The 13,985-nt window shown below is 31.5% G+C and overlaps 1 protein-coding gene across 2 annotated transcripts in view; it reads left to right on the top strand.

Annotated features, from left to right (window-relative positions):
• Positions 1 to 1,107: 1,107 nt before the first annotated feature.
• The window catches only part of LOC130443900 (pancreatic triacylglycerol lipase-like), a 28,820-nt gene continuing 15,942 nt past the window's right edge, over positions 1,108 to 13,985 (top strand). The window contains exon 1 of one of the 2 annotated variants that reach the window (XM_056778790.1): positions 1,108 to 1,317. The gene's annotated coding sequence lies outside the window, so the exon portion shown is untranslated. Of the gene's footprint in view, positions 1,414 to 13,985 lie in introns of both variants that reach the window. The other variant, XM_056778789.1, reaches the window with a different exon arrangement.

The raw sequence follows: 13,985 nt of genomic DNA, 5'->3' as shown, positions 1-13,985 counted from the left end.
TTTGGCATTCCTGAAATCTGGACCTTAAAAACTCTTCCACCCATAACGTACGTTATCCATTTCTTGACGACTGCTTTTTTTTAATATGAGAATTATTATTGAAATCAACTGGAGATAGGTCTTGGCTGCAAGGAGGCCATGGAATATCTCCTTTGCGAAAATCAATTTACTTCTTCAACCACGGATAGATTCTTGTTGAATATATGACAGGTAGCACCATCTTAGGCTGAATAGCGACATGCATTTTCAAGAAAGTACGGGCTATTTATTGCTTTGAAGACATTGCTGCGCAATTGAAGAGTGTGAAGGTTTGTCTTCACTCTAAAATCTGTAATTTGAGTAAAAGTAAGCTTCTACCGCGAAGAAAATGTTATTGAAGTTATCAAAACTCTCAAACGTCGATTCGACGTGCACTTTACTATTCCGAGCACAAATTTTATGAATTATACGATATAAAACTAGGTATAATCATCTATAGTAACCTGCTAATAGCGTTTTTACAATCTTCGGGTGGTTTTTCATAGGTTTCCCTAGATTCCATTGAAGTGAAATAAGGTTGCGTCAAATAGTAAGTACCTCCAGAATGAAAATGAATTTAATATATTTTTTGCTAGCATTGAGTTTTATATTTAGTGTTTGATATACAATTTTCTAGATCCTAAGCTTGTGTAAGCTACATTTTATGTTATTTATTCTTCTGAAGATGATTTGTGATACCCCACAGTTGCGATAGTCCCTATTCCCATGCTGGATCATTTCATTATGCGAGGATTTGACGTTTATGTACATCTGATCACACTTCGTACATAGACATAAACACTAAATGAACCGTTTGTGCATTCGTATTATTATTAAAACAAAATTACCCATCAAAAACTATTTCATACAAATTTTAAATTAATATGAATAAAACCACAATTTTATTTCAGGCTTTGTACGCTTTGACGTATCTATTTTACCCATTAAAGTACAAAATCATCTCCTACATTCACCCAACTCACATTACCTTCTCATCCTCGGAAACGATAGGAGAAAGTTTCGTCCTTGCGACGACTACCACCATCAATATTATCTTGAACAGAGCCAACGACTCATTTCATCTTTCTTAGTGTGTATCGCGAAGCTGTCGATTATGTCCATTAATTCACCAGATATCTAAGTAGTGGTAGACACGGTGACGGTGTCATTCAGTTGTTTCTCGTTCGTTGTTGGAATTAGATCCTTGATAACATAAAACGAAAGTGGTGCACGCAACGCGAAAGACAGTGGTTTGTTTATTCTTGTGGCTGGTGGTACTGATGTTGCAGTGTGGACTAGGTCAGTAATAGTTTTATGGACGATTTATATTTAATTTTTTCTTTATTTCTACTTTCAATACTAAATAGTTGAATGAAGTATAATAGTTTTGTTTCGGTAAGTATTGTCTTGAAAAAGTTTTGTTTTCATTAATATTGTCTTTTAACTATTTTATTTGTGGGAATGGTTAATATAAAGCTCAAAGGAAGTTATAATAATAAAAATAATTGGTAAATTGATTCGTGATATTGATTATTAATAGTTTATAATTTAATTTAACAAAAATTGAATATAGGTAGCATATAAACAAATAGAAAAATGAAAAGTATGAAATAATTTGAAATTATTGAAATAACTACAAAATATTAAACAGATTGACAATTCTGCTATAAGTGCACTATAGTTATAAATCTCTCATTCTATTACATTTTATCTATTTCCATGCTTCTATCAAAGTATGGCAAAGTATTCGCTCAACGACTTGCATCAATTTTTACAGTGTGAGACCTATGAAAAAAATATGAACCAAAATTTCTTCGCATACTAAACAAGATGGTAATTATAACTCGAGACTTGGTGTTTGAGTGGTTATTGCTTAGAAAGCTTCCAAATCATTTCATTCGAAAAATTTGAATGTTTTGATTACTCTTTAATCAGATCCAAATTTGCATAAGGGAAATCGCATTTGGCTGGAATTAAAAGATCGTCTTCATGCAAATGGATTTCATCGCCATAATTATTACTAGAGATGAAAGTATGGCTTTGACCCTGAGACCTTAATCCAGTGTTCTCAACAGAATCAATAACTTCTTTCGCCATCAAGGTTATTGTTTCCTTCTATATTGTGCTGTTCCATGGAGAATTATTTTCTTTTTTTAATACGCGCTTGTCCTACTTAATTCCAAATATTTAGCCTCCTTATGAGCTTTTCTTGAGCCTCTATATCATCTCTCAATTTTGTCATTCGTTTTACATGATATCTCCAACCTCATCTACGTGCTCTAGCCTTCTTCACCACATCCTAAATTCTTCCGTAATATTATGACTACTGATTCTATTTCTGTGGCTCATTCCCTCAATGGCATTTCATTTTGGTTGATTTAGTTTCATAGCTTACGTGATGATAGGATCTTATACATCTGTTGTAGATTCCCATCTTACTTTTCGTACTCATCATATTGTTTTTCCATTTATTCGAATGTCTGCTGATCTTTGATTCTTTTAAGGCTTGATTTCTTGTTACCTCTATTGAATACCTCTCTCTTGATATTGTTTCTCCAAAGTAATTGAATTTCATTGCTTTGTAATGTTTGTAGTTTACATATAATCGATTTTTCGTTATGACCATTGATTAAGTCCTCTTAGTTGAAACGCTACACCTACCTAGACAAAAAACTCACAAACATCACAAAAAAATTCACTTGACTTGAGAGCAAGCCATTGGCTAATAAGGAAAAAATCCTCAGTAGAAAACCTAGCCCTGATCTACAAATCAATCATTAAACTTTTATGTACGGATGGAATTAAGTTGTGGGGCTGCTCTTTAAACAGTGATCAAAGGACAAGAAGTTATCCAGGAGAAGAGCATCAATCATTATAAAACAATGAAAACTCCCCACAATCCACTACAAGAAGAATAGTTAAGACCAAGAAGCACGAAAAGACTGAGAAAAATCCCGTGGAGTGGGCCATGCAATTAATTATTTGCAACCTATACTTCATCATCCCAATGGCATAAAACTTTTAATGATCGACCTCCCATTCTGTAGCCTGCTCTATTATTCTGTCGGTGATAATATTGAATAGTGTAAGACTAGAGCTGTCTCCCTGTTCTATTCCAATCATAATCTGTAATTTTTTAACACTTTTGTTCTGGTTTTAATTCTCCTTATATTTCGGATGTTCGTTTCTATACTGATTTTGATTTGTATAAACTATATTGTTCATCTTATGAATTTCCAATACGCCCTCAATGGTACTTTATCATAGGCTTTAGTGAGATCAATAAAACATACAAACATGGCGTTTAAACGTCATACTGTCTGAACCCTTGTTCTTACGATGTTGGTTTATCTTCAAGTTTTCTACTCCATCGTGACATTGTATCATGCTTTTGATTCACGATTTTTTTGTTTCTGAAAGTCTTCCAGTAAGATCAAAATCTATCATGGCTCTTCTCTAAAATAAAAAATATTCTAGAAGGGAAATATTATTCCTGACTTTGAGAAGGTCACGACTTTGCAGATGAAAACGGTTTCTAAAGAAATCTTCCAGAACTGCTTTCATGTTTGCATGGACTCGGCTTTGGGATAAGAGCATTACAATTCAAGGGAAGTACTTTGAAGGATAATAATTCGTATTTTTGTAACTTTTTTTTTAATTAAATCATTGGAAGGATATTATTTTGAACCATATTAAAGACTATGAAGTATATCCAAAAAGTTAGTTCCGTTTGGTTATAAAAAAACCTGTGCAGGTACTGAAAAAATATCTATTTTACAAAAATCTACAAGTATCAAACTAATTTTCTATATAGCACCAAGCGTTGCCCATGTTTTTCTATCCTCCTACATAGAAGGTGTGTTGCCTGTGTTGCCAAGCATGTAACAAATTCTTCCAGTTTGTAGTCATCGTTGAGTCAGTATTGACCACTAAGGAAAGATTATATTGATTGCAGTTTAGTTTCTAGGGTATTGTAAGATACTCAAGTTTCATCTCCCATTGCTATCCGGAAAGAAACATCATCATCATCTTTATTGTAGCGTGCAAAAAACATTGCAGTGTTTTTTGCGTTGTTCGGTTGGGTACTCAAAGTAAGCAAAGTTTTCGAAATTTCATGAAGCCTTGATCGTGAGAATTGTGGAAATTCCATAATGAGAACACTAATTGTGAACTAATAGCTTTGCTCAAGCTTCAGTAAGAAAAGACGGGCGTCCACATTTTCATCGTGCACTTGACGTCCTTCTTTAAACTATCTGGTTCATCTTGAATAGCATTTTGTCCATAAACCTTGCAGCTTTGTCGATTTTCACTTTAACTTTCTTTGCATTTAGAGAAGGAATCACAGATCTAATTTCACAAGTTACGGAATTTTCAATTGAGGCCGCAAATGCTCGGAACTACGATTGCGGCGCTGTCGCTTATCATTGTGGATTAACTCGTATAATATCCGAATAAAAAGAGAAACGATCATAGAGAATTTATTTTATATTAATTTTATTTACTGCTTCTTGTTTGAAGATTTTTTTTTTCAACAATTTGCATACATAGCGAGGTAAAAAGAAGCAACATTTAATATGTCAAAAAATATATATAAATTGTAAGTAGAAAGCTAAATTTATTTTTATTTGATCATAAAATTATTTTTTCAGAGATAAAATCGCAATAAAAGTAGTGAATATTCATCTGAAAGAAGTGTTTTTCAATTTTTTAAAAAACGACAACAGATGTTTAGCGTAGATTCGTTCATAATAAATATTACATCTCTAATATGATCCTACTTCATATAGGAAGTCTAGCAGCTAAGAATTCAAAAATTATGTAATGATATCAATTAATCTAATAATAATAATTTTATTGATGGATTAGATAGTCGGATTATTGAAATTGTTATATTTTGGAATCTAATACACACCTCGCCTTTCTCCTATTCTACAAATGGGAACATTTGCTTTTTTTATTGTATGGACAGTGTAAGAAAAAACGACTTAGTATAAATATTTTACTACATGTGTAATGAAAGCAAAACCGATAGCTACAAGACATTCACTTTTCGGTAAATGAATAGTCTGCTCTGAATTGTTTGAATATCGCGTAACAATTCTAATATTACGAAGAGATTCATGTTTGATTATTGCTCATAAAAAATTCAGATCTAAAACTGTGAAGCACACAACCTTTACTTTAGGTATACTCAATAATTTTTTGTGCTTTCCTACCTTTGATATTATCATGAAGTACATATTATGTAGTGAGAGGCAAAATGCGAAATCCAGATGATATGCTCTAAATATTCTTCAATAACTGTGGTAGGTTATTCTATATTGTAAGGGGAGTCGTTTTCCAGCTACTCTGTATCTATACCTAGCAGATTTTTTATACAAAACTGTACATATCATTGTCCACGTAGACCCCTTCAAACGGAAGCTATTTTTCTAAAAGTTTTTTGTACCATTTCCCAAGATACTACTCCTTGGAGGTATTCAAGCCTTCTAATGAAATGGGCACGATATACATGAAGGAGTTGCTGTACTGTTTTCATGACTTACTCGCAGAATTTGCAGTTGTCACCCTCTGCCATGCATATCGTCTTAAGGTGGTATTTAACGGGGCAATGACCTGTCAGAAGACCGACCACCATCAGTTTAATATTTCTGAATTATGAGAACTCCGTCAGACTTATTAGCTCATAGGGTTATGAATATTTTGGACTGTCTTAGGCTAAGAGAGTTTCTGTAGCTATCCGTCCATTATATTAATGCGGCATCTTATGAGGCCACAGTAGGGCTCTTATCCAAAGTATGGGCTTGTTACTCATTTCTACAAGGCTTCTCATTGCTTGGTACACCCTGGTGGCTTGGTAAACACATAAGGGTTACTTTGTTTTTGTTAGCTAGTGCTTTTAGAGTTTGTTTGCACTCCAACACTAGTTCAACGTGGAATCAATAGCTTTCAGTACATAATGTACTTTCTAAGGATCTTTCAGTATTTGCAGCAAATGTTTATCCAGGACTCATTGTCTAGATGTGTAGTTTCTGTAAGAAAATGCGAAATTCAGACGATACGTCTGTCAAAACCTTTTTTTTAAGATATGCTGTCCTCTAAAAATTTTCAGCAACTGTAGTAGTCTCATATTCATCATGGCGCTTCAGGGCAGTTATAGTTGCACTAGCTTCTGCTAAAAGGGTAAGAGCCTCTCGGCTTTGTAAGATTAATCCTTTCTTTGTTATTTCCAGCAAAATTTTCGTCCTATTGTGATCTCGTATTATGGCCACAATGCTCAGAACTAATCTAATCAATGAATAGAAACTTTTACTGATCAGTTCAAGTCGTTTTCGACTCACGTTCTATAAATAACTGAGGCCTTTGCTACTCATTTTTAGATTGAGGCCTTTGCTACTCATTTATAGATTATTGGTGCTGGATGATCCATATTAAGCTGGTGATTGGGTGCTACTATTAGTATTTGAATTAATACTAGATAATGAGTAGTTATTTATTTAATTAATCACTCCAGCAATCTGTTCGTCCAAGAAAAACGAATTACATGATTCTCGAGTGGTAGTCAATTTTTGGAAACAATTATTTTCAAAATACTTATAGCAGACTCTAAAGTAGGGTATAGAACGTGTATTAAATAAAAGGATTCAGTTCAAAGTCAATAATTTGTTGTGGAATTAATTGTAAACATTGACTAAACAATTTACTGAATAACTACTTGATCTCTCTAAGAATTGTTTACAATTTCAAAAAATATGATGAGCCCTTAACCAATGATATTGATTTATAAACCTCGACTTCTTTTCAAAGAATAATTTTTTTACGACTGGATAAAAATTAAATATATGCAAGTTTTTTTTAGGCGTGTACATGAATTATTTAATTTGTTGTACATATTTTTACATATTAATGATGTCATTAACAGTACTGTTTGTCATTCAGCATACCACTTTCACTGCTTTTATGTTTAATGATATAAAACAAAAACTTTCGATGGTGTGTGTTATAAAAATATAGCGCAATAACACTTAACACTGCAAGGTTCTACCAACAATTTATGTTCAGTTAATCACCCATTCTTTGTTTTAATTTTATTTAGAACCATATAAAAGATATTGTTCCTATTTCAATGAAGTCATTCACTTTTCGTTTAATTCCAAAACAAATCCCATAAGTCTTTTTTAAAAGTAATGAGGAAAATTTTTGATAGAATCAAATTTCAAGAATTTCAATATGAATACTTTCTTCCAATCTACCAAGTGAATTTGTAAATAAAACTTAACTGTTCTATTGGATACTCAGTACTATTAATTATAATCAAACTCGATCAGTACCACAACAAGAACAGGGAGTTGTGCAGCGAATCCACAAAAATCTTAATTGTGAAACGTTGAATTGAATTAAGTCGATAACCAACAGAAACTTGAAGCAAATTCCTATTTGCCATAATGGAAGTGTAAATTCTAAAAAATAAACAAAAAAAATACGAAGAATGAACGTAATAAGGGCTCAAATAATCTACAGTTACAGTTTTATTTTTTCCCTAAAATTCATGAAAATTTTTAGGGCACTCATGCTCATGTCATTTTGTTTAATTTAATCCAAAGACAAAAAATCTGGTGTATTATGAGGCCACTTGATTGTAAAATACCAAGAAATAATTTGATTAACAATAGTCCTTTCCAAATAATTTTGAACCTCACGTTTATTGAGATCAACCCACTGTTTGGAACCAAATCTTGTCAAAATCAACAGAATTTAATTGAACTTCAAGAATAATTTTCTTTTGTAAGTATTTCTTTTGAAATTTTCATTGTTTGTTCCATAAATGCCTTCTAAATCCAATTTTTGTTATCAAATTATTTTAATAAATATGATATTACTATAAGTCATAAAGGACATAATACATTATCCAAATATTTCACTAAATTAAATTCTAAAACATCAAAAAACAAAATAAATAATATTATATATCAAGTACATACCTTGTAGTAATTATGACTCTGGCTACATAGGGCAGACCTCTGAATATTTAGAAAATAGACTAATAGGTCATGAATACGATAAAAAAGATAAAACTGCGTTAACGAACCATGAAATGTCAAAAAAACATAAATTCAATTATAAATATTCAAAAATTCTTGGAACGCAATCTAATACACGAAAAAGAGAATTTTAGAAATGATACATATTCATAAAAACGAAAAAGCTATAAATGATAAAAAGGACCTAAATAATTTAAGTAAAATTTATAGCTCTATTTTGTAAATTCTAATAAAATACAAATAATTTCATTGATTAAGTACTGCTACATATTTTATTTAAAACTAATTTATTTATTATTAATATTATAATTTATCATTAATAGAACATTTTCTATTTTGAGTTTATTCTAATTTTGATGTTCATGTGGTAGGTAATTTATTGATTAATATAAATACGCAAATTGTCAGTGTCAATATCATATTTTGATATCAACATTGACTTGAAGAAAAGTTGAAACGTTTTATGTTCCAAAAATTATTAAAAAAATTTATTATTAAATTATTAATATTAAATCAGAGGAGATCTAAAATTAAGAACATTTAGGTACATTAATATATCAAAAGAAATTAAAGAAATATATATATATATATATATATATATATATATATATATATATATATATATTTAATTGAACTTTCCTTTTTCCTAAAATTCAATATTTCTATTTTTATCCTTCTATCCTCCACCTCTCATTATTTTAAGCCCAACACTATTTACATAAGTTACTGTACATGGTTGTTGATTTTCTCTTGTTTTTCATATCTCATAGCATTCTTCAAGGTTAAATTGGAAAGTAAAAGTATAGAGAGGCCATCACCCTGCCTTACAACTTTTTCCAGTATTTACTTTATAATATGAAATGTTGATATTCAAGATGGTAAAACTTCTAAGCCTGATCCTTTTCTCGTTATATTGCGACACATGGTCTAACTCCCCATTTTTCAGGCACTCTCTCCATATTTCCTTTATCAAAATATATAGTTTCTTATGACGATAATTTCCTCCGAACTTCATCATTTTTTCCGTCTTTTTCCGGCGCTTAATCATTCTTCTTTCTTTCTTGAATAATTTCTATTACTTCGTATCTTGTTGGTATCCGTTTTACATTTTCTTCTTTGTTTTCTTATCTAAATATTTCCCAATTAGCAGTTCCTGAAATATTCTTTCCATATTTTTCTACATTTATTTTTTTTGCAGCCTTTCTTCGTTTTTTTCTTTATTTCGTTTAATACATCTTTATATTTTTGTTTTGTTTTATTTGATTTTTGGCTCTTTCCAACTTAGTTGCAATTTTTTCTTATTTTCTTATATTCTTCTATATCTTTTGAATTAATTGTATTTTTTTTATCCTAGCATTTCCTTTTACCGTTTTAAAAATACTTTTTTTATATATTCTATTTTTTTCTTTCCTCTAAGCTCTGTAGACATTTTCTATAACGTAGTTATTGTAGTCATTCAAACTTTACTTTTTTCAAATATTGCTGTTTGCAAACAAATTTATATCGGTACAAGATTTTTGTCGTGAATTCCTAGAGTTCTTTGTGCTTTAAAAACAATCGAAGCAGTTGACGTACACATACCCGGTCTTGGCCTCTTTTATGCACACGTTTTTTGTCGCTGGTGGTGCGGCGACAAGAAACGCGGCGTTTTCTAAAAGCACGTTGTTAAATGTGCGCTTTTATGCATCGACGTCAATCAGCCGCTCGCCGCCTGTGTCGCGGCGTACTGAAATCCTGTCGCGTGGAATTTCAAAACACGTCGCGACAGGCTTTTCAAAAGTACATTGAATTCAATTGGTGCTTTTATGCAGCGCGTTTATTATTGTTGTCATTTTGAACAGTCAGTAAGGAGAGTTGTGTTGATGTGTGAAGAAGTACCATGGAAAATCTGGACCTTGAATTTTTTATCGACGCAATAAAAACATGTTTTTTATACTTATCTCAACATACTTGATAATATTTCTCCTGGTTCAAACGCACCACCATCCCTTACCAACTGCACATTTTTAATAAAAGTGCTTTTTAGCTTTTCATATAGCTCATCAAATGAGCCTGTCGACATACGGTAACAATTGAAAAATTTCTCTCTGTCGAGACTTAATTCTACATGAAGTGTATAATATGCGCATTGCACTATTTATTGGATGCACATCCCAACGTCTCTGGCGTCTTTTTTCAATGAAATTTTTATAAATCAAATACGTAAAAACACACGGATTCGTTTTTAATTACTGTCTCTTCTATGGTCCACTTTCAATAGTTGAAACTGATTAAATTTGAAAGAGGCAAGCAATAAGAAACGCTTGGATATTGTTTCATAAAATAACGCCGCGTTTCTTGTCGCCCCGTGACCAACGACAAAAAAACGCGTGCATAAAAGAGGCGTGTGTTTTTTGCGCAGCAGGAACCGACTTCGTCCCAATTGCGTTGACAGGAGCGTGAAACTTATCACGCGGCTGCTTAATGTTTTCCTAGCAAAGCGTGTTTATCTGTTCAGTTGACTTACTAATGGACAACGGACAGTGTCTATTGAGGTCTTTTCCGGCTTCGTTCCAGATCAGATCTTTCTTCAGGTTGTTTTCAAATTCTGAGTCTTTTAAATCATATAAAATGCCATGGCATTGAACAAACTCTATTAGAAGTTCATTTTCATCAGCCGAAAAAAGCACATTTTGCACATTTGCCAATTTTTCCCCCATTTCATTCAAATCGCCAACACTACAACAAAAAAACCTGATTATTGCGCAAACCGAATAGACTCCTCTCCAAGCAGTCGGTTTAACACGTTGAGCGCATCACGTCGGCGTGGAACGTGTTGCGCTATTTGGGAAAACTGTCCTAATGAATCTCTATGGAGGAGTGGGTGACATAACACGTCGTACGCGACGCGAAAAATGCGTCGCCTCTCTGGGAAAACACGGCTCTATCTATTTCTATTTTACTACCATAAGAGCGGTATGTTTTGCTAAAAAATTATCGGAAATCGAAACAAAACACAAAATATATTATTCATCCAAATATATTGGTTCACATTCAATAATATCAAGTACTTATCCATTTATCGGAACTCTTCTAACGACTGCAAATAAGTACCTCAAATAATAATTTTAGAGAAAATAGACTGCAGTAATTGGGAGAATATGTAGGGAAATTTGTTTTTTTTTTAAAGATATGGGAAATTATTTCTGCTACAATTGTGTGTTGGACATATTACCAAATTATACATTAGTCATTCATAGTTAGTCTTGTGAAATATCTACATCAAAACGACTGTAGAATATTCTATTAATTAATTGCGATATATTTGTCACGTGTTTTCAATTCTTGATTTTGATGTGATCCCCTCTTAATATAATGTAGAATTTATTACCAAAATTAATTCATTGAAATATTGAGTAACAACTTCTTATATAGTTATCTCCAGCTTTATTTAAAAGTGTCAAGGCGTACAGTTCTTTTTCATTGTGCAATAGTTAATGTTTGTAAATATTACAAATCGTAACCGACATAACAAGTAATCAAAATATTAACTTTCTTTCCAAAATTTACATTGAATTGTGAAGAAATTTTTATACATGTCGAAATGATCTAATAAAGTGAATCTATTCTTATAGTTTAGTCTACAAAATCGGATTTAATCCGACATAGTATTACAAAATGATGTAGATAAGCTTATTCGTTACGGAATGATGTCTAGATCATGGTTGTTCAAAAGTTAATTAACCCATAAAAAATTTCAAAATTTTAAACTATTAAACACATTCAAAAAATAGTATTTGTTTTTCCGTTTATAGCTCGTAAAGCCCAAAAACTTTTCAAAATTCAACTTCGGCAAGAATATTTAGTTCTTCCAATATCAATTGCAGATTATAAAAGCCCCTGCTGATAATTTTGTTTGATCTACCTGTAGATACCTCATTTTATAAATTTATTATTTTTCTACCTCGTTAACGTGCTACAACTGAATATTAAATTATAAAACGTAAATAGACGAGTAAATTGTACCTGCCTGTAAGGGCGTTTGGTTTAAGCAGGGTACCAGATGTGAACTGAGTTCTTTTTGTACTCTATTCGTTTTATTTTTCTGGAAAACGAAATTTCAAAGCAAAAACCATAAAGGAAAATAAATTCTTTACAAATAAAACAAAAATAGAACATTTGAATTTCAAAGTATCTATAAATAATAATAGTAGTCAGAATCGTCTGAGCTAGAGTCATCATTTGATTTAATTATATTCCAAATACTCATCTTCATGATAATCTGATGCACAGTTTTCAATTTTTTTAGCAGATATTAATGAAGCATTAGGCAACAAACCGTCTTTGCCTCCAGTGTGTACTATTATAATACGTATCCCATTAAAACAGCAATTTTTACTATTGTCAAAGCAACCAAAATATATTACATCGTGAGTGTTTCATCTACATAAATTATGTGTCTATTAGAGCTTAGGTAGTCTTTTATCCGACGCAAATAATCTTCTTATTGCCATCCGTTTATTCAGTTTTTTTTTTGTTTAAAACCACATGCTGACAGAACTTGACGCGATGTTTCTAAACTGGTTTAATTGTATTCTGGATAATCTGCTACCTTTTCCGATCCTTATCGCAGACTTTCTAGCAGGAATATTTCCAAGAAATTTTGTGCATACGGCTCCGGCCAATAGAAATACATTTTTGTTACAATTCGATGTTTTCATTGATAAACAATGGAGATGATGAGTCCACGTGGACTGACGGTTTATTGGATGAATTTTATACGTGGAGTAAACATTATTTTTCATTGCTTATTTTGGTATGAGTGCCGTGCGTATTCATGAAATATTGATTCTTCCTCGCATTACTGTCTTCTGCAATGGATATTGAAAAAACTATACGAAGTATAAGTCAAACCGAGACTCAAACAGAAATATAGTGTATTTGATTTGATAGACGCGACGTACTTGAATGTTTATGATTCTAAAAACCGTGTCTTATCATCTTTTTATGAATGAATCCATTGAAGTTATACCTAGAGTATTTTCGTATGAAATAACATTTGTATTAAAGTTATAAATATATAGGGTGTACACCTAATTAACCTGCTTATAGTTTCTAAACGGCTGAGGGTAAGAAAGTACATTTTTTCCTAAAATATTTTATTTTTCCACAATTTTTGTTGAAAACATGGTGTCATACTGATTATATAGGTATAAGGGTTTTAACTTTGACTGTTAAACAATGTTGCGTTGATAAATAATAAAAAGTGGCTGATTTCATCAGTAATATTGTTCAACACTCAGTACATCGTAAAGTCTGTGATAAAAGGAAGTGAATCAACTGTATGAGCGCAACGGTGCGTTGCCATATTTGGCAAAAAAATGAATTCTTGAGATAAATTCTTGCGTGAATTATTTCCTGATGAATTTACATAAGACTGCAGAGTTTGTCTATTATATAAGATTAATGAATAGTTTTCAATGATATTGTGAATTTTCTTCGAGATAACAGTGATTACTTCTATTACAATGTTTGTTTAATATATTAAACGATTTGTCTAAAAACATATGGTTTTTCTGTAGTTAAAGATAATTAAAATGTTTTTTGTGTTCTTAAAACAATTTTTATAAAAAAATCGATTCGCAATTTTAGTTTTTTCAATATATAACTAAACAGCCAAAGTATTTTTACACTGAAAATATGTAACTACTTTCTAATAAGATATCAATTCTTTTATTAGACAATTAATAGGTCCATTCTAAAAGCTAATTGCTTCAACAAGAATTTTACTCGATAGTGGTATCACTTTTACAAAGTCGTTTCGATTTTAGTTAAACGCTTTAATAAGAAAGTCCATTGTTTTTTGTATTTCAAACAGTTTTACAATATTCATTCAGTTATAAAATCTGGCGATCTTATAGTCCATTCATTTAGCAACTGAAGCAA

The sequence above is a fragment of the Diorhabda sublineata genome, chromosome 5 (genome assembly GCF_026230105.1).
Source record: "Diorhabda sublineata isolate icDioSubl1.1 chromosome 5, icDioSubl1.1, whole genome shotgun sequence".
Lineage (NCBI taxonomy): Eukaryota > Metazoa > Arthropoda > Insecta > Coleoptera > Chrysomelidae > Diorhabda > Diorhabda sublineata.
This window is presented reverse-complemented; position numbering and strand designations above follow the sequence as displayed.